Raw genomic sequence first — 6,114 nt, forward strand, 5'->3', positions numbered from 1 at the left:
GGGCACATTATTGACTTAAATTAGTTTGGGGCTCAGAAATGAGGAAAGAATGAAAATTTGGGGAACAACCAGCCAAATCTTCTAGGGATATGAGAGAGGGAGGTATCACAATGAGCTGAAAATGAACTGATTAAAATAATAATGGAAGAGGCCAGAAGGGTCAGGTTAGGCACCAAAATCCTCCAGTTTCCACTGAAGATAGGAACAATTCAGAAGTCATTAGCAGAATGCTTTATTTAGAAGTTGAAGATGCTTTCCAGCCAGTACTGAGCCATGGGCATCCCTTGGGACAACTGGTATAAATGCTGTAAGGCCAGGGACCAGAGAAAGTCCCACCACAAGAAGTGAAAATGTGAGCTGGGACACCCCTCGGCCAATCCTGGGTTTGGCCCCCACCACACACAGTCTGTGCGTGAGGAGGCAGTCAGAAGTACTGAGCCTTGAGGCTGAACATGGACAACTTCTCCTGAGGCTCACAGTGCTGTCCATGCAAAGCAAAGATTGTTGATGTTGTCTACAATGCATCCAACAACAAACTGGCTTGCATCAAGACCCTTGCAAAGAATTGCATCATACTTATTGACAGTACACCATACCCATAGAAGTGTGAGTACCCCTATGCACTGCCTCTGAGCCACAGGAAGGGATCAAGCTAACTCCTAAGGAAAAATAAATTTTAAACAAAAAATGATCAAACAAAATTTAGAAGAAATATAAGGAAAGGAAAAAGAATGCCAAAATTAGCAGTCTTCTAGAGGAGCAGTTCCAACAGGCAAGCTTCTTCATGCATCCTTCAAGACCTGGTCACTGTGGCCCTGTAGATGGGTACACGCAGGAGGGCAAGGAGCTGGGGTCCTATCTCAGGAAGATCAAGCCCAGAAAGGCAAATAAATTCTCCTCCTTCCTAACTTAGAACATGAAATAAAGGTATTTATTGTTAGGAAAATATTAAAAAAGAAGTTTAAAATTTAGAACAAGAAAAGTAAAAATGAAACTGAATACAACTTCCTGATTTTGGTAATCTTTCTAGGAAGAGAGCTTTAGGTAAATGTAGGTCAATATTTTGTGCCCAAATTGGATAAATTTTCAATCAACTCTAAACACAAGTTCTGTGCCTCCATATCCAGTTGAAGAGTTTGTTCGCAGAGTCTTTACCTGGCCTGGAACGTGTTCACTGCAAAAAGAAAAGACAAGGGTGCACTATCTCTCATCCTTGGTACCAGAAAGTCAGGAACTTGCAATGACAGAATGTCACTTGTTAAAAGCAGATTCTACCAGACATGTAGACACTTCCCCCTTGGCACCTGTCTCTCCTAGAATATTCCCATAATGACACCAAAAATAATGCCGGTAGCTTTTCTTTATAGTTTTACCATTCAAGAGGAGCCTGGTTTGCTCTTGATCTCCATTTCAAAGCAGGCGAAATGGGAATACTCTGTGGGCATCTTTTCCAGTGTTCACTTGGCTTTAAAAACGTGTTCTTGAAACTCAACTTTCCAGACTCTGACACCACAGACTACAATGGGCAATGCTACGATGTCAGGGCAAAGTGTCATGTCCTGCCAGGAGAGAACAGAGTGTTCCTCTCCACTGGGAACTTCTGTCAGAGAAAAAGAACCGCTGGAGGGAACCCTGCCCCTTCCCCCTTCTAGAATGTAATGGGAGAGTCAGGGTGCAAGAGGAAGATAAATCAGATCAAGTTAAGGAACTTTACTAGAGTGGGGGCAGATTTTCATGTCCAGGACAATTTACAAGGAAAACCATTCTCATTAAGAGAGTTGAACAAGAACATGCACAGCTTTCAGGGAAGAGCACAGGGGCCTTTGACTGTAATGCACCAAGTAACTGTCAACCTGAGTGAAGTAGGGAGATGGGGTGTGATCTGTAAAGAGGTGCCGTGCGCCTACCTGTGGGCCAGATTTCAAACCCCACTCCTGGAGCTCCAATCTGCAAGGCAGAGCTGGGAAAACTGAGACCAAAGAATAAGGAAAACCAGCTCTGGGAGAGGGCTTTCTACCACAGCAATAATAGGTCTGGCGAGGTAAGCAATGGATGAAAGGGGGCCTACCTGACGGTCCTGACAACTTCAGACAGGCCTGTCTAGCTTGACAACCATGCAAGGTGTCCTGGTTATAAAAATTCTTAACTGAGCAGGTTATAATGGGAAGTCATGTCTTAAGGCCTGGATGATAGATTAATCTTCACCTTCCACTGTCTTTGTGCATCGAGGGTAACATACTCAAACTGTCACAGTTATCTTTTCTCCAGCCCTCTGAAGATAAACACCCTGTTAGTGGGCCAGAACAACCCCAGCATTCCTGTTATCTTTTATCTGTATACCTCTGTAAACCATGTATGTTATGTATTAACTATCCTGCACCCACCAATGTGAAAAGAATTTGTATCTTTCATTTTATTTTTGTATATGATCTAGAGATTTTCTTGCTTTACTTTCTCTTCTCCTTTATTCTACCACCAATGGATTTTGTGTAATCTTCCTTACATTTTCTCCTTTGAAACTAATGCATAAAATAAACTGCAAAACTACTATTCCTGTGATCATTTTCTCAATCCTTTGAGATTTTGCTTCTGGGTCTGGCCTTTAACTGTTGGCTCAAATAGGCTCTTTAAGCATTTCTTTGGATTTGGAATTTCTTTCCTTGACAGTAACTATTCTCAAAGAGAGCAGTTCAGTTTCCCTCATCTGACTCTTGGAGAACTTGTGGGGAAACACCACTCACACTAGCTTATATATCTTTGAGTGGGAAGGTACTGTTCTGGAGAAACCAATTGAAGACTACTTTCACCAAAAGCCAAATATCTAGACAACTACATGTTATTTTGCAGGAGTGCAATTTTTCCAGGACATGTGGAGGAATACTATTTCGAGATACTTCACAATATGTTTATTTCTTTCCTAATAACTTATTTTCATGCTCCTCTCTCTTTTTCAATGGGAAGTTGCACCCAGTGCATCTAGAGAAAAATGTGACCAAGGATAATATGAAGAGAGAAGGAGAGAGAAGGGTGACTTTCTAATATAAAGACACCTAGCCTTTTTTCCCTCTCCTAGCATTGGGGGAGCACTATGGGAGAAAATATTTTCCCATAGGGTAGAAGAGAGGGAAAGACAAAGAAGGTAGAAATAAGAGAAGTGAAGATTTAGGGTTCTGTTTACAGAGGCAGAAATAAAGGGACCACATGGAAAAGAATAAAATGTGCCATGGAATAGAGCCACCCATGAAAGTGCTTTCAAGCCAGAGGTTGTAGGAGAATCGAGTCAGCATGTGACCAACTGCCAGCCTCTGGTACAGTGCAGACCACACACAGAGGTTGCCCTGCATCTATACTAACCTTTCTTTCCCCTGGCTTTGGGCAAGCTCCGGTGCCCTGACACTGGTGAACATACACTGCATCCTAGTCAAGTCTGCAGCGTGGCCTCCCCCCTTATCTACCCACTTGCTTACCCAGTCACATTTGATGCCCACTTCCTTTCTCCTCTGAGTGTATGGTTCTCCCTTCCACCACATGGCAATCCCCACTGTCCCAAACACTCCTCTCACCATCTCCAATTGCCCCCTGCCACTACCACGACACACGATTAAGTTGTGCTCATCCTTCAGATCTCAGCTGAAGCAGCACATCATTGGGGAAGTTCTTTTCGAACTCTGAAGAGCAGTTAGATTCTTAAGTACATGCATACTTGTGTGGCTAGTATGCTCAAGTAAAATGTATATCCCAGATTGTAATTGTGCATAAGTCAGTATCGGTGTGATTATCTAATTAATATCCTTCTGTTCTGTTGACTGCAAGCACACTGAGGACAGGGATCATATCTTCCTGCCAACTATTGAATCATCAACACTCATCATAATGTGTGGCAAATACTCGGTGCCCAACAAATATTTTGTGAATAAGTCTGTGAGTCCTCATTTAATAATACCATCTCTGGCATTGAATTTACATACATGCAAACACACACATAAATATATAAACTAAACAGGTCCATATGTATCAAATAAATGAATTTATAAATGACTTATTTAAGATATTGTGTGGTACAGTAAATGAACATGAATATTCCAGCCAGGCAGTTTAGGATTAACTGCATTTCTTCAACTAATTAACTAACTGAGTTTGAGTAAGTTATCTGACCTCTCTGAGCTTGGGTTTCCTCATCTGAGGAAAAGGGTAAGAATTTTGAATTTTGTTGTCAAATTTAAATGAGATAATGTATAACGACTTCCTAGTGCAGTGCTAGCATGTAGTAGTGATTGAACTTGTATGCCAGCCACGTTTTAAATTCAGATATAAAGCTCAGCTCAGTTGCATTCTACACAAAAACAGTTCTGGATACATGATAAGAATTTAATGAATAGTGTATGATAAACAAATGAATAAATTCATTTAGAATGACTTGAGAATTGTATTGCGAACAATTTACCACTCCAGCATGCTAGAACAGTTTAGAATTCTGCCACTAGGTGTCGATAAATATACATTTTAAAAAACAAGGCTTAGTATTGTTGGATTCTAATTTTTAGGGCAGTACACCTATTCATAACCAAAGTGATATGCTCACTTATTCAAAAGTTTCCAACTATCTAGAAGTATATCAAATTAGTCAAATTTTTACACTCTTCCTTTTTCTCTCTTCTTTTTCCTTCTTTCCTTCCTCCCTCCCTCTTATCCTCCTTCCTTTCCTCCCTCTCTCCCTTTGCTCTTTCTTTCTTAACAAAGAACAAAGAACAAGGCCTTTACTGTAACTCTCAAGATAACCTTATATGGTATGCACATAAATGAACCAGGATACCAAGGATCCTATTGGAAAAGCGAACTTCCTACTAGAGCTTAACTGACTTTGCCTTGCATCAACCCAAGTAACTGCTTAATGGCCATTTTGTCTCTTTCACGGTGGTTCAACTTTCTTGACTTTCCCCCCAGTTCATCCATATTTCAGATTTCTCCTATTTAATCACTAGCATTTTTTTAAATGAGCTATTTATTCTCTCCTACTTGCCAGCCTACTGATGTGACCATCCCTCCCTGGCCACATATTTGCATTCACAGACAGAAGAAAGACAGCTTATACAGTCAGAGGCACTTCACATAGCACATCAGTCTCAGCTCAGGTTTTAATATACCATCCTTTTGATGGCTTACTAATTATACAAGCTGTGTTAGTTTGTGAAATCTGGTGCCCACAGCACCATATTTAGCACTGCTCTTGATCCCAGACACTGGAGCCTCTGGCCTGGCTTGCATTGCCAGCTGCAGCTGTCATGGTAAGGGAGACAAGGGTGCATGGTCCATGGTCATCTGGTACCTACATTAATTGTTTTTCTAGACCTTCCTCCAGGTATTCAGAGCTCTGAATTTTTCTACCAAAACTGCCCTGAGATTACTTCTGAGACTTGCATAAGCCCTCTCCCTGCACCCATTCTACTGAGAGCACCCAGGGCCAAGACAGGGCAGGAGGCGCCTTTATGATGTGGAACAGAGCCAGGTGTTGAATGCAAGGGGACAGAGCATGGGTCAGCAGTCCCCATTTGATCTCTTAGCTCTGTGCCCCGAAATACAGAAGCAGGCCTGAATGTCTTTGCATACTTTATACTCTACTATTTCACATATTAAACTATACTAAGATTCATAGAAAAGTTTCCCAAGGTTTCCCCACAGGAAGTCTTCTGCCTCTGTGGAGTCACAGCTACTGAACATATGGAGTGCCTAGAGCCAGTCAGGCGTAAACTTGAGTCCCAAATCTACCCTTGTCAAATCCACACTATCTGTGGGACTTTGACAAGATCCTTAAATGTTCAGCTTCAGTTTTTCCAACTGAAAAATGGATTTGGAGGAAGTTAATAAGATGATGTATTTGCAACAGAATCTTGAGTGACGCTGCCTGCTGCCCTGGCATGGGCTGCCAAGGCCTGAGGCTGAGGAGAAAGAGGTGCCATGTATTTCACACTCAAAGGACAGAGCAGTTAATGCACATTGGGGCCAAACCCTCTCCGCTACCCCCATCATCACCCCAACCCTCTCCCTCAGTCACTGTCAGCAGAATCCTGGCCAGGGTGTGAGAGAGACCTGAGAAATGCAAGAAGATGTAAAATA

General features: G+C 41.9%; 1 pseudogene; it reads left to right on the forward strand.

Moving 5' to 3' along the window:
* Nucleotides 1–273: 273 nt before the first annotated feature.
* LOC123813445 lies at nucleotides 274–913 on the forward strand (annotated as a pseudogene).
* Nucleotides 914–6,114: the final 5,201 nt, after the last annotated feature.

Source organism: Phyllostomus hastatus, unplaced genomic scaffold (assembly GCF_019186645.2).
Source record: "Phyllostomus hastatus isolate PE091 unplaced genomic scaffold, TTU_PhHast_1.1 phas_contig_152, whole genome shotgun sequence".
NCBI lineage: Eukaryota > Metazoa > Chordata > Mammalia > Chiroptera > Phyllostomidae > Phyllostomus > Phyllostomus hastatus.